Below are 24,702 nucleotides of genomic sequence, written 5' to 3'. Positions count from 1 at the left end.
GGTTCTTTTTAGCATGGCATTATTCAAGAATATGCATAAATAGTCTTTTGTTTAGTCTATTTGATATATATAGCCACTAAATACATTGTTTTTTTCTTCTAAAACATTTTGCTGGTTTTTTTTTTTTTTTGGACATAATTTTCTCTTAGCCACATAATGTAGTAAATATGTAGAAAAATATGCATTCAGGTGTCCTGCCAATGAGGTCAGAATTTTCCAAGGTAAATGTCTTCAATTAAGAGAAATTACTAATAATGGTGATAGTTAACATTTATTGAGTACTTAGTCTACAACTGGAAGAGTACTAGGAACTTTACATGTTGTGACAAAGAGTTGTTAGTTTTCTCCCATTCTGTGTCTTTTTCTTCCTGGCAACCCAACTAGTGGCATTTCCATCCTAAGCTGTGACTGCATGTGGCCACGTGAGTTTGTTCTTGTCAATGGCAAGAAAATAGTGACATGTACTATTTCTAGGTCTAGTCCATAAAATCTCATATGTGATGCTCTTTCATTTTCTGCTGCCTTGATGCAGACAAATATAGTAATCTTAGAAATGATATGTCAAAAGAGTGGGGTTATCAGAAGCATGCTCTTATTTCCAATATTTCTGCTAAGAACAAAACCTCCTGACAATCAAGAATAGCCAGTTAGGACTGTATGTGTGTGAGAAATGAATTTTTGTCATGTTTTGTATAATTTGAGCATTTATTTATGACATCTAGCATTACTTCAGCACACATACATTGCTTAATTCTTTGCTCTTTGAGATGGGAATAATATTTTACTCACTCTACAGATGATGAAACTGGCTCATAGGGATTGAAAAAAAATATCTAAGTGGAACACAGTTTCTAGATGGTAGAGTTGGGACTTGATCCAAGTTCTCTTTGTGGAGGCCTTTTTCTCTTGTTATAATTATTAGGTAAGCGATAAGACAATTCTCTTATAATTTCCAAATCACATACTTTGCACTATGCAGATAAACCCGTTAGGACTGAAAACATATTTGCATCCTAGGGTCGCAATAAATTCCTGTATTCACTAACCTTTGCTTTTAATTTGAGGGTTGTACTCAATGAAATTCTTTGTGTAAATAATTGGGAAGTTTTTCAAAGAAAATAGAGACATTTAAAGTTTTACAATCTCAAATGTTTTAGATTTAAAAAAGAGTTAAAAGAAATTATATCACTAGATATACGTATCTATTACACATAGACGATATATTTGAGGGTTCACAATCAATGTTATTAAATAATATTAATCTATACTGAGCCCTTTAAAAATGTCTGTTTTTGTAGTTTAAATTATTGAGAGCATATTAACAGCAACCATTTTTGTTACTGTTTAATATTTCACTCAAGTTATTTTCACTGAATTATTTTATGATTTCAATCATAGGAAATCTTCGGTTATCTTGAATCTTGATGAAGTCTGTACTTTTAAATCCTGTGCCTCATTGTCATTCAAGAAAGTTTAGGCTTTCTACATCCATCAAGGGATAGTACTATAACTGCATCATATTGTTTGGATCATTGTAAAAGATATTTTGAACTGTTGCCATATAATACGCACAATCAAGTTAATAATCACAGTAAATCCATCACAGTATAATATAGTTTTAAATGTAGAAATCTTGCATACTTATTAAAAATAAAGAAGCAGAAGAACCAATATTAATAGTCTTGGGACTTAAGCAAGCACATACCCAAAGAGAAAAAGCCCACTGGTTAGTGGAAAAACTTAAACATCAGTTAGATAAAGAATAGCATTCTCAAAGTCCAAAACAATTAGTGAAGTGCATGAAGGCATTGAGGAAGCTCACAATCTGCATAACAAAATGCTTGAAATACCAGAGGAAATACACTTTTGCTATTGTACTATAAAATAATAAATTTATTCTTGGTTAATAACTAAGTATAACATTCCGTGCTAAGGACCAAAGTCCATTTTCTTTTTGAAAAATTATTGAAATCATTTTCCATAATAAAAAATGAAAACAAAAACTGCATCTCAATAATGGAATGCTGAGTTTGTTTCACTGGAGGGTGACAGTTTTCTCTTTATCTCTCACTGCTGATTCTCAGTGTTACCTGTTACTCTTGACTTCACTGCTCCAGGAGTAGAGTCTAGTTTATGAGCCAAACTCCTTAGAGGAACACTAGGTCCTCTCTTTGCAAATAAAGCTCCATTTAGTCCTGGCAATGCAAGGCTTTTTGTTCAAAGAGAAGAGTCTTATAAGACTTCTTGGACACCAAATAACTCTTACAAAACAACATTTTGATGAATTAAGTGTAAATGAATCAGAAACATATGGATTAAATTTCCTTTCAAATATGCATGCCTTTTCCTAATTAAGGGGGAAAATGTTTGGCAAAATGTATTTTGCTGAACCCAAAATACTAGAATAAAACTCAGTGTTTTCCTGGACCCCCAAATTATGCTGGAGCCTCTTTTCTTTTAAAATTAATTCATGTTTAGACTTAATACTGTTTATTTTTTTTAAAATTTGAAAATGACTTTATTCTGAGTTGTAATTACTTCCTTGGGTTTGTGCTTGTTTTAGTTATTGATAAAACCCTTGACACTCAGAAGTATACTTCCAGCTTTATATTCACATGTTACCAAACTTTTGGTAGAAGGAATGTATTCTGCTTCTCTGTTAATAATTGTGCAACCTTAATTTTGCATCTTGTTGAAATGGTAAAAGCACTATATAAATTGTCTAGAATTTTTTTTGCCATGCTGTGGTCATTTGGAAAAGGCATAGACCAGGACAATTTTTGAAGATGCTGAACAAAGAGACATCAGTTCCAGTTCCAAAGAAACACCAGTTCCTTTAGAGACACCCAGGGAGAAATTGTGTTCTGTGGTACTGCACTCATTCTGCTGCTGTAAACATGTCCATTCCTTCTCTACCCTCCTCATTATGCCATGGCAATAGAGGAAGAAATGAGCACAGTTGGTTTTTACTAGGTTCCAGTAATATTTTTCCACCTCTTAATTTACCTCTTTGGGTAGGCATATGCTAAGAGGGGACAAAAGAGTAAATGCGATAGTTTGCTAAGTATACATATGTGGCAAACCTGCACGTTGTGCACATGTACCCTACAACTTGAAGTTTAATAATAATAAATAAATAAGAAAAAAAAAAATAAAAGAGTAAATGCTTACTGAATTGGCTGTGCTGTGTGCCTTGGCAGTTAAGGTCTTACTGTCCTTTCACCAGAGAGTTCTAGCTAAGAAATGTAAGACTTCTGATCTCTCCAGCCTACTTTGGATACTTTTTCATTTTTTCTCTAAACTACGAGCAAGCAAGTCTTCATCATTTTTCCACTTAAACTAAACATTCCCTGCTCCCCCACCCTCCGTTCAGGGCCTTTGCACGTGCTGTTTTCTGAGCTTGGAACACTTCTCTATTTCTCACCTCCCAGCCACCCCATCACTAATCATATTAGGCTTTCAAGTCTCAGTTCAAATGTTACCACTCTCCAGAGAGATTTTTTGAACAGGTATGTTCCTGTCTCTTGTGAAACTTTTTGTTTTCTTTATAGCATTTAAAATCCCAACTGGTAATTATTTTAGTGATGTGATTGTGTCCTTGTTTTCTGTTTCTTCCACAAAGGCAAGGATTATATTTGCCTTATTTATGACTTTTTATCTTAGTGCTTAGCAAAGGATCTGGCACACAGAAGTAATGAATAAATATTTGTTGAATGAATGAATCAAAGAATAAGTCATTAGGTGGTCTTGTCCTTCTTGTTTAGGGCTTTGTCATGCAACCCCGTGGCAAACTCATTCTTGAGTAAACAGAAAGTGGATTTGCTGGGACACTAATAGTTTGTGTCTGCTGTTTTGGTTTAGTTATTACTAATAGTCTCCTCTGCTGTTAGCAGCATCCTGGTTCAGGTGATTAATTATATAGTCCCTCCAGTTATCTAGTATTTTGAATCTTATTTATTTCTTTTAATGTAAAGACAATGTCTACTGGATTTGTCATATGAATGTGGTGCTCTGGTTGGATATATCTGAAGAAAACATATGACTGTGCCTCTCTGTGGTCTGGAAGCCACTATATTGTCCATGGAGGGTAAAGAGTATTGGTCGATCATATATAACCAAGATGAGAGACGATTCAAAAAAGAATAATGAAATTTTGCATCATCTGGCTTCTGAGGCGATATATAGCAATGATCTCAAGAATTCTGATATGAATAGAAGAATAGACAAATTGTGATTAATGATTGAGGCAGGAAAAGGAAAGTCTTCATGACACGTACCATGTTAGTTGTTGAAATTACAAACATTTATAAGATTTTATTGCTGCCTGTTGGGGGCTAAATTTGCTTCTAGAAAAGAGATATACATGTAAAAAGTATAAATAGACTATGTACACAATATGTGGAGAAAATGTGGTGTGAGATCTTAGAGGGTAGATTCAGAATGTTTGGTGGCCAGGAACTAAAAGGAAAGATCTTTGGCAAAGTAGATGGAGGTTAGACTGATAAATCAAACCTTGTTTGACTCCGAAGGTGTAACTTGAGGATCATAGAAATGGAGAGAAAAGAAAAGAGATTATTCTGAGAGGTATTTATTCATCACTTTAGTAAACCAGAAGTAAATGTAGTAAAAAAAACTAAAACAAAAACAACAACAACAAAAAAACCATGAACAAATATAAAGTAGTTAACTGTTCTGTTTTGGGAAAATCCTGATGCAAATACTTGTAAAAATTTATAATTCTGATATCAACATTTTTCCCCAAATTTTCAAGGATGCATTGAATTAGAATAAGTTAACTTGCATACATTTCTAATTCATTTTGTTATGATGCTTTTATTCTATAGATTTCTATTTGAAAACAAGTTTTCAGAAATTGTTTATTTTTTCTTAGGGGATATATCTGAAATATGGTAAGCTGCTGCTTGGTTAGTATTTCCCAAAGTGTGTTCATCAGATATGACTTCTGTGGGAGGTTATAGGTGTTAGGAGGAAAAGGGGTTCATGGTCAAATTATTTTAGGAAGCTCCAGAATAAACAAAGTTGAACAGATTTCCTTTTTGCTAGAATGTTCAGCAACTTTATTATGTTAATTTATCTTATAATTGTAAGAATGGGATACAAGATGCAGAGTGTCTGGCACTTTTTGAAGGACAGAAACTTGTTTTAAGAGATAAAAAATAAGAATCAGGTACTGAGATGAAGTTAGAGTACAAATATTTATTGGGGAGTAACCTATAAAAGGAAAGGGAAGAAAAGATGGAGCCATGGGAGCTCTCAGGCTTATCTGAAAAAGTCTCTGTTAGCTCCACGGAGAGCTCTGGAGCAAAGATTGCTGTTAGAGGAGTCGTCTGTTGGGCTGTCGTGAGGCCTTTGTTTCAGAGTCTGCTCAGTCACTGGCTGGTACCACCCTGAAAAGATTATGACTTTGATTTAAAAGCTAGAGGAAGACATGAATGAGTTAACAGTTGGAAGTTGTTTAAGCAAATTCCTTGCAGCTAGGCCACATGTCCTTACTTGTAGGGGGGCCCAAGCAGTCCACTTCCTTCACTACCTCACACACATTTGAGCAACAGCTCCTCCAGGGTCACAGTTGTTCTCTTTCTGAGGGGAAACTTGGAAGAGGATGGTTAGAGGGACAAACTGGCACTACAGTTGGTCTTGAAACTGTAACTCTATTCATTCTCTCCCTCTACCACTACTTGTCTTAAATTATCTTTGCCTTCAGCCTTCACCTCTCCTAACACAGGTAGATATCCTAATATTTCAAGAACATCTGTTCTCAGTCCATTGTTGTTGCATTTGTCCATTCATGATCATGATTGAGCAAGGTAATACCAACAAGTACTGAAGTGGGTCATCTAAGTTCCACACATATTCCTCTCTGTGGCTATTGTGTGACAGTAATCTTACCTCTTCTTCTTCTTTTTTTTTTTTTTTTTTTTTTTTGAGATGGAGTCTCACTCTGTTGCCCAGACTGGAGTGCAGTGGCATGATCTCGGTTCACTGCAATATCCACTATCTGAGTTCAAGCAATTCTCCCTGCCTCAACCTCCTGAGTAGCTGGGATTATCAGCACCTCCCACTATGCCTGGCTAATTTTTGTATTTTTTAGTGGAGACAGGATTTCGCCATGTTGGCCAGGATGGTCTTGAAATCCTGACCTCAGGTGATCCACCAGCCTTGGCCTCCCAAAGTGCTGGGATTACAGGTGTGAGCCACTGCACCTGGACTCTTACTGCTTCTTGATGATCAAGATCGATTTGCCTTGCCAAAATGCAACTTGTTTTTGCCTATCGATGCTGGACACAGCTATAGTTTTCAGTCTTTGGTACTCTGCTGTGTCTTAGAGCAGAGAGAGTCATCTTTGGGGACCAGGAATTCTAACCTTACAGAGTTCAGGGTTGCAGGGCCACAAAATTTCTCCCTTAGTCATTTGGAATTATGGTAAATAGGCCATTATTTCTTCCATCCTGTCTTCTCATATCCATATAGCTTTCCTACTGGGACACAGTGTCTCTCATTCAGCACACTCTGCTTCCTGGGGGATGGCACCACATCCTTGCAAAGTATTGTTTTGAAGCTGTTCTTCAGCTGTGATTTAAACAGGTCTTTCCAGTGTTCTATGAGGCCTGCTGCCACAGGGTGGTGTAGAAGGTAATACACTAGTGGCTACTTTGGTGATAGATCTATTCCTGCACCTCCTTCACTGTGAAGTAGGTTTCCTGGTCAGTGCTACATCTGTGGAACAGATACTTCATAAGCCCCAGATGTGGTACTGGCTGAGGATCTGTGGTTAGGAAAGGCAAACCCATACCTGGAATTAGTGTTTATTACTGTGTGACCAAATCACTGGCCTTTAATGATAACAGAATACAGAATCCAGTGTAGTTAACCTACCACCATGTGGTTGGTCAGTCTCCTTAGGGAATATTGGCATATTGGGGTTTCAACTGTAGTCTCTTTTGATGGTATTCTGGGTATGCAGAGGCAGCAGTAACTAGATTGGCCTTGGTCAGTGGGAGTTCATGTTGTTGGGTTCACGCATAGCATCTCTGCCCACCATAGTCATTTTTTTCCAGTTGCTTATTGTGCCAGCATTGAGGTGGCCACTGACAATGTCTAGCTACTATCAACTAGTGATTAATTTGGTCTACTTATTTGTTTAGTACATCTTTTGTGGTGGGTGCTTTTGATGGGTATTGAAGTATAATATAAGTACCTAATGTTTTATGTCTTTCTGTGTGCTTCTATCCCAGATATCCTTGTCTTTAATCTTCCTTCTCTCAGGCTCCTGACCAACTGGCCAGGCCATTTGCCACTGCCCATGTATCCATATATTTTCTAATATCAGGCCATACCTCTCTATAGAAAGTGGATGACTATGTGCACCACTCAAAGTTCTGTTCATTGTAAAGATTTTCCTTCTCCATTTGGCTTTCAAGACTGCCCCTGAATGAGCCAGTGATGAAGCTATGTTGTATTTTTTAATTCACCTGCATACTGAGCAAAACCATACATAAATTAAGCTCAACCTTTTTCTCCTCCTTTAGCGAGCTGCTAGTGTTAAATTTCCCATATGGCCTGAATATGATCTTGAAGGAGGAGGGTGCTGGCACAACCATTTTGGGCAACATGAAGCACAAGCTACTCTTCATGCAGCTTGCTTGTGTCTTCTGATCCTGTAAGTACCATTTTCATCTTATTGTGTCCGGAATTGGTTCCTTCCAGTGGTTCTTGGTCTCGCTGACTTCAAGAATGAAGTTGCAGACCCTCGCAGTGAGTGTTACAGTTCTTAAAGATGGTGTGTTCGGAGTTTGTTCCTTCAAATGTTCAGATGTGTCCAGAGTTTCTTCCTTCCAGTGGGTTCGTGGTCTTGCTGACTTCAGGAGTGAAGCCACAGACCTTCGCAGTGAGTGTTACAGCTCATAAAGGTAGTGCAGACACAAAGAGTGAGCAGCAGCAAGATTTATTGTGAAGAGTGAAAGAATAAAGCTTCCACAGTTTTATTGGATTGCTGCTACTGGCTCGGGTGGCCAGCTTTTATTCCCTTATTTGGCCCCACCCATATTATGCTGATTGGTCCATTTTACAGAGAGCTGATTGGTCCGTTTTTAGAGAGTGCTGTTTGGTGCATTTACAAACCTTTAGCTAGACACAGAGTACTGACTGGTGCATTTACAAACCTTTAGCTAGACACAGAGTGTTGATTGGTGTGTTTACAAACCTTTAGCTTGACAGAAAAGCTCTCCAAGTCCCCACCCGACCCAGAAGCTCAGCTGGCTTGACCTCTTATTATGATTGCAGCTAGACCCACCCAACTCTGTGACTTGGCATGTCTGACAGGACCTAGACCATCATAAGAAGTTCTGGATGAATAATTGCCTGAGATTCCATGGCCAAGCATAATACACTGCCTAACCCCAATAGCACTCCAAGAGCTGTTTCTCAAAAAGCATGTAGTTCTATGTTGTGGATGGAAGGCTATGCTTCAGGACTCAAAGAATCTGTATTAAGATTCTCCTACTAAGACTTGAAACATATTCCACACTATACCTTTCCCACCATTGACTTTTAACACTGTTGGTTGTTGTGGATTTCATGGCTCAGGTAGCATGGTTACTTGTAATGTAGCTTGAATGTATGTAGTGTACCTGAAAAGTCCTGCAAGACATTATGCATCCTTCTTTGTAGCAGAGGATATAAGATGCAGTAATTTGAATTTTACTTTACAGAGGATATCCTGATACGTACTTGATAACTGGACCTCCCAAAACTTTACTGGAGTGGCAGGTCCCTGAAGATTCATAGGGTGTATCTGCCTCCCTTTGAAGTACACATTTGTTAACAAGGTCCGCAACCGCTTTTTGCTCACCCTACCCTAGTAACTTGGTGTCATTGATATAATACTGGAGCAATGTGATATTCAGTGAGGTACACAAATATCTCAGATTTCTTCAGTTTCTATTATGACAGAGGGTACGAAAATTAACAAAGTCCTTGGACAAAATCATGAATGTATATTGTTGTCAGTTCCATGTGAATGTAAACTGTTTCTTATATTCTTTCTTGATTGGAATAGAAAATGGCAGACTTATGGAATCAATAGCCACACATCATGTATCCAGGGCTGTGTTAATCTGCTCTGGTAGTGATATCACACCTCATAATGCAGCTTGTTTGATCTTGTGGTAGTCAATGGCCATTCTTCAGAATCCAACCAGTGATTTCAGGGACTAGACTAGAAAAATGTTATAAACTGCTATACTTGCATTAATTTGATCTTTTAAAGTGGCATTAATCTCTTCACCATTCCTGGGATACAGTTTTTATTTTTTGATTTTTCACTTTCTGTGGGTAGAGTAAGGACAATTTTGGAAGTTTCAGTTGGGCTTCTCAACTCAGACAGCTTTTACCCCCAAGTCAAAGACCCAATGCGAGGGTTACACCAAGAGCCAAATATGTCATTCCGAATCATTTATTCAGCAGTTGGGGGAAGGACCAACAGTTGGGTGGGCAAACTCAGTGGGCCCATTGTAAACTCAATTATGGCCAGGACTTCATTTATTATCTGGCCCTTGCATGTCCTCCACTCTAATAACTGGGCAATGGTGATGCTTCTGGTCTCAGAAAAAAATGTCAACTCAGACCCTTGGTTCAACAGTCCATGAAATGTCTAAGTATTTCTCTCTCCCCGTTGTATAGCAAAAAGCCATAGGATCTTTTGGAGAAGGACTGGGAGGATCATTACAGTATACACTTATTGTGGTGTTGTCTTGTCCTTTTTCCTGGAGACCTGGCCACCACTTAAATCAACAGTTTCCAGATTTGAAAACTGGCTCACTTTTGGGAACTGATCAAGAGATCATGACATTTGATTGATTGATTGATTGATTGAGACAGGGTCTCACTCAGGCTGGAGTGTAATGGCATGATTTTAGCTTACTACAATCTCTGCCTCCTGGAGTCAAGCCATCCTCCCATCTCAGCCTCTCAAGTAGCTAGGACTACAGGTATATGCCACCATACCTGGCTAATTTTTATATATTTTGTAGAGATGGTGTTTCACCATGTTGCCCAGGCTGGTCTCAAACTCCCGGGCTCAATTGATCACACCTTTGCCTTTCAAGATGCTGGGATTACAGGCATGTGCCACTTAACCTGGCCAGATCATGACATTTTAATGGGAAAATAGCTGTCTGATTATTGTTTGTTCATTCTTATATGCTTATTTGTATTTATTCCTTGACTTTTATTTTAGGTTGAGGGGGGAAATGTACCAGTTTGTTACATGGATAAATTGCATGTTTCTGAGGTTGGTGTATGAATGATCCCATCACCCAGGTAGTGAGCATAGTACCAAATAGGTAGTTTTTCAACCCACACCCCTCTCCCCTACTTCCCCTGAGTAGTCCCTAGTGTGTATTTTTGCCATCTTTATTTCCATGTTTACCCAATGCTTAGCTCCTGATTATCGGTGAGAAAATGCTTCTTCACAGCAACAGAAACTATCAATAAACGGATAACCTATAGAATTAGAGAAAATACTCAGAAGCTAAGCATTCAACAAATATCCAACGTCCAGAATCTATAAGGAGCTTAAACAATTCAACAAGCAAAAAACAACCCCATTAAAAATGGGCAAAGGACACATAAACTTCTTTAAAAATCAGTTTTCTTGTGGCAGAATTGATGTAAATTAAAATTATATTTTAAGTGCTAAATTTGAAGAGTTTTGTTCAAGATGACTAAATAGGAACAGCTCCTGTCTACAGCTCCCAGCATGAGCGATGCAGAAGATGAGGGATTTCTGCATTTCCAACTGAGGTAACGGGTTCATCTCACTGGGGTGTGTCAGACAGTGGGTGCAGGACAGTGGGTGCAGCCCACTGACAGCCGAAGCAGGGCGAGGCATTGCCTCACCTAGGAAGCACAAGGGGTCGGGGAATTCCCTTTCCTATCTAAGGGAAGCCGTGACAGACAGCACCTGGAAAATCGGGTCACTCCCACCCTAATACTGCGCTTTTCCAAGGGTCTTAGCAAAGGGCACAACAGGAGATTATATCCCACACCTGGCTTGGAGGGTCCTATGCCCACGGAGCCTCCCTCATTGCTAGCACAGCAGTCTGAGATTGAACTGCAAGGTGGCAGCCAGGCTAGGGAAGGGGTGCCGGGCATTGCCGAGGCTTGAGTAGGTAAACAAAGTGGCAAACAAAACTGGGTGGAACCCACTGCAGCTCAAGGAGGTCTGCCTGCCTCTGTAGACTCCACCTCTGGGGGCAGGGCATAGGTCAACAAAATGCCCGAGAAGCCTCTGCATATTTAAATGTCCCTGTCTGACAGCTTTGAAGAGAGTAGTGGTTCTCCCAGCACAGAGTTTGAGATGTGAGAATGGGCAGACTGCCTCCTCAAGTGGGTCCCTGCCCCCAAGTAGCCTAACTGGGAGGCAACCGCCTGTAGGGGCAGACTGACAACTCACATGGTTGGGAACCCCTCTGCGATGAAGCTTCCAGAGGAACTATCAGGCAGCAACATTTGCTGTTCAGCAATATTTGTTGTTTGGCAGCCTCCACTGCTGATACCCAGGCAAACGGGGTCTGGAGTGGACCTCCAGCAAATTCCAACAGACCTGCAGCTGAGGGTCCTGACTGTTAGAAGGAAAACTAACAAACAGAAAGGACATCTACACAGAAAACCTCTGTACGTCACCATCATCAAAGACCAAAGGTAGATATAACCACAAAGATGGGGAAAAAGCAGAGCAGAAAAGCTGAAAATTCTAAAAGTCAGAGTGCCTCTACCCCTCCAAAGGAACGCAACTCCTCACTAGCAATGGAACAAAGCTGTATGGACAATGACTTTGACAAGTTGAGAGAAGAAGTCTTCAGACAATCAGACTTCTCTGAGCTAGAGAAGGAAGTTCAAACCCATCACAAAGAAACTAAAAACCTTGAAAAAAGATTAGACGAATAGCTAACTAGAATAGCGAGTGTAGAGAAGTCCTTAAATGACTTGATGGAGCTGAAAAACATGGCATGAGAACTACGTGATGAATACACAAGCTTCAGTAACCGACTTGATCAACTGGAAGAAAGGGTATCAGTGATTTAAGATCAAATGAACGAGATGAAGTGAGAAGCTTAGAGAATAAAGAGTAAAAATAAATGAACAAAGCCTCCAAGAAATATGGGACGATCTGAAAAGACCAATCTATGTCTGATTGGTGTACCAGAAAGTGATGGGAAGAATGGAACCAAGTTGGAAAACACTCTGCAGGATATTCCAGGAGAACTTCCCCAACCTAGCAAGGCAGGCCAATATTCAAATGCAGGAAATACAGAGAACGCAACAAAGAGAGTCCTTGAGAAGAGCAACTCCAAGACACATAATTGTCAGATTCACCAAAGTTGAAATGAAGGAAAAAATGTTAAGGCAGCCAGAGAGAAAGGTCAGGTTATCCACAAAGGGAATCCCATCAGATTAACAATGGATCTCTCGGCAGAAACTCTACAAGCCAGAAAAGAGTGGGGGCCAATATTCAACATTCTTATAGAAAAGAACTTTCAACCAAGAATTTCATATCCAGTCAAACTAAGCTTCATAAGCGAAGGAGAAATAAAATCCTTTATAGACAAGTAAGTGCTTAGAGATTTTGTCACCACTAGGCCTTCCCTACAAGAGCTCCTGAAGGATGCACTAAACATGGAAAGGAACAATCAGTATCAGCCACTGCAAAAACATGCCCAAATGTAAAGACCGTTGATGCAAGGAAGAAATTGCATCAACTAGTGAGCAAAATAACCAGCTAACATCATAATGACAGGATAAAATTCACACATAACAATATTAACCTTAAGTCTAAATGGGATAAATGCTCCAACTAAAAGACACAGACTGGTAGATTGGATAAAGTGTCAATACCCATCAGTATGCTATATTCAGGAGAGCCATCTCACGTGCAGAGACACACACAGGCTGAAAATGAAGGGATGTAGGAAAATCTACCAAGCAAATGGAAAACAAAAAAAGGCAAGGTTTGCAATCCTAGTCTCTGATAAAACAGACTTTAAACCAACAAAGATCAAAAGAGACAAAGAAGGCCATTACATAATGGTAAAGGGATCAATTCAACAGGAAGAGCTAACTATCCTAAATATATATGCACCCAATACAGGAGCACCCAGATTCATAAAACAAGTCCTTAGAGACTTACAAAGAGACTTAGACTCCCACAAAATAATAATGGGAGACTTTAACACCCCACTGTCAACATTAGACAGATCAACGAGACAGGAAATTAACAAGGATATCCAGGAATTGAACTCAACTCTGCACTAAGTGGACCTAAAAGACATCTACAGAACTCTCCACCTCAAATCAACAGAATATACATTCTTCTCAGTACCACATTACACTTATTCCAAAATTGACCACATAGTTGGAAGTAAAGCACTCCTCAGTAAATGTAAAAGAACAGAAATTAAAACAAATGGTCTCTCAGACCACTGTGCAATCAAACTAGAACTTAGGATTAAGAAACTCAATCAAAACCGCTCAACTACATGGAAACTGAACAACCTGCTCCTGAAGGACTACTGGGTATCAAACGAAATGAAGTCAGAAATAAAGATGTTCTTTGAAACCAGTGAGAACTAAGACACAACATACAAGAATCTCTGGGACACATTTAAATCAGTGTGTAGAGGGAAATTTATAGCACTAAGTGCCCACAAGAGAAAGCAGGAAAGATCTAAAATTGACACCCTAACATCACAATTAAAAGAACTAGAGAAGCAAGAGCAAACACATTCAAAAGCTAGCAGAAGGCAAGAAATAACTAAGATCAGAGCAGAACTGAAGGAGATAGAGACACAAAAAAACCTTCAAGGAAAAGAGAGAAGAAAAGAGAGAAGAATAAAATAGACAGAATAAAAAATCATAAAGGGGATTTCAACACTGATCCCACAGAAATACAAACTATGATCAGAGAATACTATAAATGCCTCTACACAAATAAACTAGAAAATCTAGAAGAAATGGATAAATTCCTGGACACATACACCTTCCTAAGACTAAACCAGGAAGAAGCTGAATCCCTAAATAGACCAATAACAGGCTCTGAAATTGAGGCAATAATTAATAGCCTACTAACCAAAAAAAGTCCAGGACAAGACGGATTCACAGACGAATTCTACCAGAGGTACAAGAAGGAGTTGATACTATTCCTTCTGAAACTATTCCAATCAATAGAAAAAGAGGGAATCCTCCCTAAATCATTTTATGAGACCAACATCATCCTGATACCAAAGCCTGACAGAGACACAACAAAAAAAGAAATTTAGACCAATATCCCTGATGAACATCGATGCAAATATCCTCAATAAAATACTGGCAAACTGAATCCAGCAGCACATCAAAAAGCTTATCCACCAAGATCAAGTGGGCTTCATCCCTGAGATTCAGGATTCAAGGCTGGTTCAACATATGCAAATCAATAAATATAATCCAGCGTATAAACAGAACCAAAGACAAAAACCACATGATTATCTCAATAGATGCAGGAAAGGCCTTTGATAAAATTCAACATCCCTTCATACTAAAAATTCTCAATAAATTCAGTATTAATGGGACATAGCTGAAAATAATAAGAGCTATTTATGACAAACCCACAGCCAATATCATACTGAATGAGCAAAAACTGGAAGCATTCCCTTTGAAAACTGGTACAAGACAGGATGCCCTCTCTCACCACTCCTATTCAACATAGTGTTGGAGTCGGCCAGGGCAGTCATGCAGGAGAAAGAAATAAAGGGTATGCAATTAGGAGAAGAGGAATTCAAATTGTCCCTGTTTGAAGATGACATGATTGTATATTTAGAAAACCCCATCGTCTCAGCCAAAAATCTCCTTAAGCTGATAATCAACTTCAGCAAAGTCTCAGGATACAAAATCAATTTGCAAAAATCATGAGCATTCTTATACACCAATAACAGACAAACAGAGAGTCAAATCATGAGTGAACTCCCATTCACAATTGATTCAAGGAGAATAAAATACCTGGGAATCCAACTTACAAGGGATATAAAGGACCTCTTCAAGGAGAACTACAAACCACTGCTCTGTGAAATAAAAGAGGACACAAACAAATGGAAGAACATTCCATGTTCATGGATAGGAAGAATCAATGTTGTGAAAATGGCCATATTGCCCAAAGTAATTTATAGATTCGATGCCATCCCCATCAAGTTACCAATGCCTTTTTCAGAGAATTGGAAAAAATGAGACTAAAGTTCATATGTAACCAAAAAACAGCCTGCATTGCCAAGACAATCTTAAGCCAAAAGAACAAAGCTGGAGGCATCATGCTACCTGACTTCAAACTATACTATAAGGCTACAGTAACCAAAACAACATGGTACTGGTACCAAAACAGAGATCTAGACAAATGGAACAGAATAGAGTCCTCAGAAATAAAACCACACATCTACAACCATCTGATCTTTGACACACCTGACATAAACAAGAAATGGGGAAAGGTTTCCCTATTTAATAAATAGTGCTGGAAAAACTGGCTAGCCATATGTAGAAAACTGAAACTGCATCCCTTCCTTACACCTTATACAAAAATTAATTGAAGATGGATTAGAGACTTAAATGTTAGACCTAAAACCATAAAAACCTTAGAAGAAAACCTAGGCAATACCATTCAGGACATAGGCATGCACGAGGAATTCATGCCTAAAACACCAAAAACAACGGCAACAAAAGCCAAAATTGACAAATAGGATCTAAATAAACCAAAGAACTTCTGCACAGCAAAATAAACTACCATCAGAGTGAACAGGCAACCTATAAAATTGGAGAAAGTTTTTGCAATCTACTCATCTGACAAAGGGCTAATATCCAGAATCTACATAGAACTCAAACAAATTTACATGAAAAAAAAAACCAGAAAACATCAAAAAGTGGGCAAAGGATATGAACAGACACTTCTCAAAAGAAGACATTTATTCAGTCAACAGACACATCAAGAAATGCTCATTATCACTGGTCACCAGAGAAATGCAAATCAAAACCACAATGAGATACCATCTCACACCAGTTAGCATGGCAATCATTAAAAATCAGGAAACAACAGGTGCTGGAGAGGATGTGGAGAAATAGGAACACTTTTACACTGTAGGTGGGACTGTAAACTAGTTCAACCATTGTGGAAGACATTGTGGCAATTCCTCAGGGATCTAGAACTAGAAATACCATGTCACCCAGCCATCCCATTACTGGGCATATACCCAGAGGATTATAAATCATGCTGCTATAAAGACACATGCACACATATGTTTATTACGGCACTATTCACAATAGTAAATACTTGGAATCAACCCAAATGTCCATCAATGGTAGACTGGATTAAGAAAATGTGGCACATATATGCCATGGAATACTATGCAGCCATAAAAAGGATGAGTTCATGTCCTTTGTAGGGACATGGATGAAGCTGGAAACCATCATTCTCAGCAAATTGTTGCAAGGACAGAAAACGAAACACCACATATTCTAATTTATAGGTGGGAATTGAGCGATGAGAGCACCTGGACACAGGAAGGGGAACATCACACACTGGGGCCTGTCATGGCGTAGGGATGGGGAGAGGGATAGCATTAGGAGATATTCCTAATGTAAATGACGTGTTAACGGGTGCAGCACACCAACATGGCACATGTATACCTATGTAACAAATCTGCACGTTGTGCCCATGTACCCTAGAATAAAGTATAATTAAAAAAACAAAAACAAAAAAATTGTGATGACTTTTGACGGTATAGTCATGTTGCTTTTACACAATCATCATTTTGAAACACTTCTAACATCCCCAAATTCTCTCATGGTCCTTTACAGTAATTATTTACCCCCATCACCAGTTTCTACTAACCACTGTTTTGCATTCTATTACTACAGTTTTGCCTTGAAAATTTTTATATAAATGGAATTAGACAGTACATAGTCTTCGGGGGCCTACTTTCTTTTTATTTACCATAATGCTTTTAATGCTTATCTATGTTGTAGTATGTATCAGTAGTTCCTTCTCCTTTTGTTGAATAACATTCCATTGAATAGATAGCCGACAATTTTAATTATCAATAAAGATGATGTAAGTTTTCAAGTAAAGTCTTTGTGTAAAGTTACACTTTTACTACTCCTGGGAAAATACTTAGAAATAGAATTCCTGGGTTGTATAGCAAGTGTATGCCTAACTTTGTAAGAAATGACCCAACTTCTTTTCCAAGTGACTGAACATACCAGTGAAGTATGAAAATGCCAGTTGCTCGACATCTTTTCTAACAGTTAGTATATAGTTAGTTTTTAAAATTTAACTGTTCTGTGGACGTGCAGTGATATCTCATTGCCATTTTAATTTGGATTTCTCTATCAACTAGGGAAGCTGAGAATCTTTCCAAGTGCTTCCAAGCCATTTGTATATCTTCTTTGGTGAAGTGGCTACTGAATTGGCCCATATTTTAATAAATTAGTTTCTGTTATTATTGAACTGTAAAAATTTTTAAATACATTCTGGATAGGTGTTTTTAAAATCAGGTACATTTTAAAAATATCTTATCCAAGCCTATTGGGATTGATGTTTCATTTTCTTGGTAAATTTTGAGGAGCAAAATATCTTAATTTTGATGAAGAATAATTTATCAATTTGTTATTTTATGATTCATACTTGTGTCCTATGAGGTATTTGTCAAGCTGAAGGGCAGAACAATTTTCTTCTAGAACTTTTATAACTTTGCTTTTACATTTAGTGTATGATCCATTTGGAGTTAGCCTTTGTTTATGGTGTGAGGCAAGAGTTGATTTTCTTTTATTATTTTTAGTTTTTTTGCATATGAATATTTTTACTTAGCCAAATGCTTTCGATGCTTATCTATGTTGTAGTATGTATCAGTAGTTCCTTCCTCCTTTGTTGAGTAATATTCCATTGTACGGAACTGAATGTGAATATTGACTTTTTTCAACATTGTGTTGAAAAATTAATATCTGCATCTCTGTATCTGTCTCCCTCTCTCTACCTATTTGTCCTCCCATTCATTTTAACTTTGTCATTTATGTTGATTGCAATCCCTTGAACCCAGGAGGTAGAGACTGCAGTGAGCCGAGCTCCCGCCATTGCACTCCAGCTGGGCAACAAGAGTGAAACTCTGTCTCAAAAAAAAAAAAAAAAAAAAGAATCACGATCCCTAGGTTTATTCACTACTTTTAAAGATTCTTTCAAGTGGATGTGTTTTAACAGTGGCAGTTTTTATTCAGCTTTCTTTTCCCCACTTATGTACTGGAGTAATTCTCTACTTTTTATAGAGTACTTTCTCTTTTTCTCTTTTCTCTGACTTTGTAGGGAGAGAGTACTACTGCTAGGTAACTATTTGTGGGGGTTTTATAATATTTCATGGTGTCTCATCGGGGACCCTCTCTAGGAGAGGGTAGGAAGATGGGAATTTCTTTCCACTCCAATTAGAAGCCTGTAGCAGAATTTCCTCCTGACTATTAATTCTTTTAGCAGATATTCCTGAACATTTTGCCTTGCCACCTTTTTAATAAGGAACTTATTTAATGCTCATTTATATTTAATATATAATTTCTTTAATATGACTTGAAGTTTGCAACTTTAATTTCTTTACATAGAGAGTTACTTTCAAAGCAAGTATGACCTTTTTTTCTGGAAATAAAAAGCACTGAAAGGAAATTTAATTAGCATTTTGATTCTTGGATTTCTTTGAATTAATAGTTTCCTTGTGACCAGAAAAGAAAAGGACTGCAAAAGGAAATAGAGAACAACCCTGAATTTAAGCAGTAGTTAGAAAGAAGAATGGAAATAAATACCAATTATAACATTTTGTTTTTCTCCTTGCACATGGATGCTTTCCAAGACAATAAAAATGATGACTTTATAGCCAGGGGCAGAGTTTGATACCAAGATGCAAATCATAAACATGGATAGGAACTTTGAAATGGCAATTGAAAATATTACTGGAAGTAGATAGAGAAATTCAGTGTGTGTGCCTGTGTATGTGTGTACGTTGTCAACTTCTGCCTTTAAACTTGTATTTTAGAACTTCTCATTAGAGGGTATATGTTATAGGATTGTATTAGGACATGGAAACTTCTCTATCATTATGTTTGTTTTCAATCAATATCATCCATGTCAAAGCAATTATCTCACTTTTAAATTGCTTTTAAAAAAATTGGGAACAAAATTCATTATTTTTCACACAATCATACTAATCAAGCTGATATATATATATACACACATATTTATATATCTTTGCCTTACATCTAAGAAAAAAATTAAAATACTGTACCAAGTAATTTGTAAGAGAATTAGAGTTAATAATAATAATTCCCAAGTGCCATGGTTTGAGTGTGAAAATTGGTTATGAGTGAGGTGTTGCTATAATAAATACTTAAAAGTGTGGAAACAGAAAACAGTTTTGGACTTGGGTAATGGGCAGAGGCTAGAAAAATTTGGAGGGGCAGGCTAGAAAAATCCTGAATGGCTATGAATGAAGCTTTAAGGACAATTCTGGGGAGGACTCAGAAGAGTATAGCTGTAGGGAAACTCTGAATCTTCTTAGAGATTGTTTAAGTGGTTGTGATCAGAATCTTGGTAGAAATATGGATAGGAAAGGTCATTCTGATGAGGTCTCAGAGGGAAATGAGGACTCTCTGATTGGAAACTGGAGTAAATGTCATCTTTGTTAAAAAGTTGTAAATAACTTGGCTGGATAGTGTCCATGCCCAAGGGCTTTACAGAAAGCAGAATATAATAGTGATGAACTAGAATATTTGGTGGAGGAAATTCCTAAGCAAAATATTGAAGTAGCTGCATAAGTGCTTTTAACCACTCATGTTAGGTTGGTGCAAAAATAATTGTGGTTTTTGCCATTGAAAGTAATGGCATGTCTTTTAAAGACATGAAAGGAGAGAAATGATTTAAAGATAGAATTGATAATTAAGAGTTAAGCAGAGCAAAAATATTTGGAAAATTAATAACCTGGTCATGTAAAGAGTGAAAAAGGCATTTTTAAGAGAGCAAACCAAGGGTAGGGCTAAGCAGCTGTTTGATAAAGATATTAGTATAGATAGAAGGGAGCCAGGTGCTATTCATAAAACAATGGGAGAATGACCTTAAAGATATTTTAGAGTTCTTCAAGGCTGCCATGCCCATCACAGGTCCAGAGCTCTAGAAGGGCAGACTGATTTTAGAGGATGAGATCAGGGCATCTTCCATGGGCTTACTACCAGAGCTGCCTTGGCACTTCACTCCCCACATTCCAGTGCAGTGTTCCTCAGCTGGCCCATCCACAGCTCAAGTGGACCCAGGTGTTGCTAGTGCAAGCAGTAAGCTTTGGTGATGCCCATGTGGTGCTGGCTCTGCATATGGACAGACTGTCCAAACTGTGGGGCCATGACAGCCTCTAACTAGGGATTAAAAAAAAAAATGTACTGGACCGCCTGAGAGCCCAAGCAGAAATCTGTTGCAGGAGTGGAGCCATTGCGGAGAGGATCCCCAGTAGGATAATGACTAGTTGAGCCATGGGAGTGGGGCCCCCCCTGAAACCCAAGAACTATAAAGCTACCAGCATGAAACTTCCACATGGGAGAGCTGCAGGCATAAGATGGCAACCATAAGAGATGCTGAGTGGGCTAGACGCGGTGGCTCACGCCTGTAATCCCAGCACTTTGGGAGGCCGAGGTGGGCGGATCACAAGGTCAGGAGATCGAGACCATCCTGGCAAACACGGTGAAACCCCGTCTCTACTAAAAATACAAAAAATTAGCCGGGCGAGGTGGCGGGCGCCTGTAGTCCCAGGTACTGGGGAGGCTGAGGCAGGAGAATGGCGTGAACCTGGGAGGTGGAGCTTGCAGTGAGCTGAGATCCGGCCACTGCACTCCAGCCTGGGCAACAGAGCCAGACTCCACCTCAAAAAAAAAAATAATAATAAAAAAAAAAAGAGTTGCTGAGTGAGCTGAGCTCAGCAAAGCCATAGGGGTGGATAGGGGTAGATAGGGGTGGGGCTGCCTAACCCCTGCCTGAGTGTGTCAGAGAGGTGAATGATTATCTTTCACATGGAGTGAAAGATTATTCTGAAGCTTTAAGGTTTAATGTTTTCCCTGTTAGGTTTTAAATTTACTTGGGGCCTGGAATGGGAATGTCTATCCTATGCTTATTCCACCATTGTATTTTGGAAGCATATAACTTGTTTAAGTTCACAGGCTCACAGCTGGAGAAGAATCTACCTCAGGATGAATCATATCTTGAGTCTCACCCATATCTGATTCAGATGAAACGCTGGACTTTGGACTTTTGAGTTAATGCTGGAACAAGTTAAAACTTTTGGGGTCATTGAGATGGAATGAATGTATTTTGCCTGAGAGAAGGGCATGAATTTTGGGGTCAGGGGTGAAATGCTATGGTTTGAATGTGTCCCCCAAATTTATGTGTTGGAAACTTAATCCCCCGTGCAATAGCTTTGAGAGGTGGCACCATTAAGAGGTGATTAGCTCTAATGTCCTTATTGTCAGAGCAAGTTCATTATTGAAGGAATGAGTTTCTTATGAAAGGATAAATCTGGGTTTCTTCCCTCACTATCTTCCCATATGATGTCGATGTCTTCCACCATGTTATAATGCGTCAAGAAGGCCCTCACCAGGTGCCAGTGCCTTGATCTTGAACTTCTGAGACTCCAGAACTATGAGGAATAAATATTTCTTTTTTTTTTTTTTTTTAATTTCTCAGTCTCAGGTATTTGGTTATTGCAGCACAAAATGGACCAAGACACCAGGTTTCTATTTTTTTCAAATTATTATGCTGTCTTTTAGAACTCTCATTATATTTTCATTAATTAAAAAAAAACTCTTTGTCTATTACAGATATGCTTTTCAATTACTCAATACGATTTTAAGCACAAGATGGAAGTTATTATCTAGTGATGGCTAACTAGAAAAACACATATTTAACTTTTGTTAAAAGACGTTGTTTGGGATTTGTATAAAAATTACAAATAAAGGTATATGAATTCTAATCATATTACCTTAACTCTAATCATAAATAATCCTTAATATGATGTTATTGCAAATGTATTTTAGTTGCTTATTCTCTCCCATAAATACTGACATTTAGACACATAAAACATGTCTTACCTTTCCCACAATTAAAGAGAGTGATCTAGTAGGTAGATGAAAGGAATTCTAACTACCTACTGGACTTTAGAGAAAGGAGAAAAACTATTGAGATATTTTGAGGAATTCATAGCTTTTATTGCTATCAGAGTTTTCTAATTATCAGGGAAAACTATTATGCCCATCATAGTATTGTAACAATTACCTTAATGCTGAATTTCTTAAAGCAACTATGGATATTGTTGTTTCTACAGCTTTTTGGGGAACACATAATCTCCTTGGATATCAAATACACTGAGTAAGCATTTTTTATTATTACATCTCCCTTTACACACAGATAACATACTATGATAACTTTTATTTTCTAAAGAGGCCTCAACTAGTACTTAATGAATGAATCAATTACTGGTAGCCAGTTTTTCTCTCCCACATACTTTTTTTCAGAATTTAAAAACAAAATATAGATAACTATTTTTTCAAACACCTTTTACCTATAGGCATAAGATGATGTGAAAATTTTCTTATTTTACAGAAAGTAAATTTAGAACTTTAGGCGAGGTAAAGGAGACTTCTTTTCTTTAGTATTTTTACTATTTTGTTTTCCTTGACTGGATTTGTGAAGCATTTCATGAGATGTCATTTACCTATTAAGCCAAAGATCAAAAATATGTATACCTTCTTAGAAGATATTATGTCTAAAATTGTATGTGAGTGAGAGAGTAAATCTGATGCCCAATTTATACCTGCACTTTGATGGATCACATGATTCATAGCTTTTCACTCTTGATGAATCAAGGCCTTGTTGATTTCATGTATAGTACTTATATCCAGGACTATGAAGTTTCTAGGAGAAATGAAAACAGTGTTTAAGAGAATGGAACATGTAATCTTTTATCTGTATTTGTTTAAATAGTTCTATAATTTAAGAATGAAGCCTATCTAAGTGTAAACTATCTACAAATAATTTTCTAAAAGCCCATCTCTCATATTTAGTATTTCATACTGAAAAAGACTACTAGAAACCATAAATTGAAATGTCTCTGTGATGATGCTGGTACCAGGAGGTCTTTACTAACTATAATGAATGTATTTTTCTTAAGAAACCATATTGCTTTTCAATAAAACAAATATTTGCCTTTACTGAATTACATTTTGAATTTAATTCCATAGTATCACTATCTGAATAAAGCAAACATGTAATTCATCTTTGTGTTTGTGAGGTTGTAATTGAAAAACTTTTACCGTAGTCTCAGATAAACAAGAAAATAGAAAATCAAAGATTTTATAAGACTATATGATAAAGAATTGTATATAGTGATCAGTATGTGTAATATATATTTAAATTAAACATTTGAAATGAAGACTTATTAACTATTAGATACTGTTTTTACTTGGTAACGTTTAATACACACACTATTACTTACTGTGTTAGGTGCCAATATGTTTCTTAAATTTAATTTGAACCATAACAAAAACAAAACACTGGATTGTCTTCACTTCTCATATCATTTAAAATATTGTCTCACAAAATAGATTATATTTTGTGATTTATTATTTTTGTCCTTAATGTAAAATTGATTGTATAATTCAATTTACATGAAACATGTTGCATTCATTGAAAAACATTTTCTAATCTCTTTTTCTGCTTAGTAAGATCTCTCTGTAAATATTTATGAATTTGCCCTTTAAACAAAACAAAAAAGTGCTTTTCAGATTCAAAGCAAAACACAACAAAAGAAGCAAATTAGGAAAGTATTTTTTCCTTGGCAAGAGATCTTTTTATGAATATTTGACTTAGGACACTATTGAAAATTGTGACTTTTTTTTTCTTCTTCTCGGGCAAGGGCTTCCCTCTTTCTTTTTCCAGTGTAATTCTGGGTATTGGTCTGATCTCTATGTTTATTTTCATGCAATGATGACAGCACATCTTTATGGTGACCAACCATTGACAAAAACAATTTTACATAAGCAGTGACAGTTGTGATGGCAAATCATTTTCCAGGCTGTAAATTTAGTCTCCTGTGGCAGTTTTCTTTGGTACTATCTTTCAAATTTGCCATATGCTTTTAACTTTGTTCCATTATCATACTATAAATCACTATGGTTCCTGAGAGGGTTAAATATCAACCTCTTGTAAGATAGGTTTATTCCATGAATGTTAGAAGACAGACAAATTCTTAACTACAATTCACTTACCCTGTCAACCTTCCATGCTCCTAATTCTGTCTTAATTGATATCCCCTGTGTCTTTTTATACATGATGCTATAATATGCTGTTACCTTTTTGAAAAATCAGTTTAATCAAATATTTGAGGTACTATTCACAATAGCAAAGACTTTGAATCAACTCAAATGTCCATCAGTGATAGACTGGATTAAGAAAATGTGGCACATATGCACTATGGAATACTATTTCTGCTGAACTGATGTGTTAGCTTTGTATTGCACCAAGTTTAGAAATTACTTGAATTTTTATTGACCTGTTTCATTATTTTTGCCTTTTGAAGGTGTACACACAAAGTG

This window comes from Chlorocebus sabaeus, chromosome 4 (assembly GCF_047675955.1).
Source record: "Chlorocebus sabaeus isolate Y175 chromosome 4, mChlSab1.0.hap1, whole genome shotgun sequence".
NCBI classification, from domain to species: domain Eukaryota; kingdom Metazoa; phylum Chordata; class Mammalia; order Primates; family Cercopithecidae; genus Chlorocebus; species Chlorocebus sabaeus.
This window is presented reverse-complemented; position numbering follows the sequence as displayed.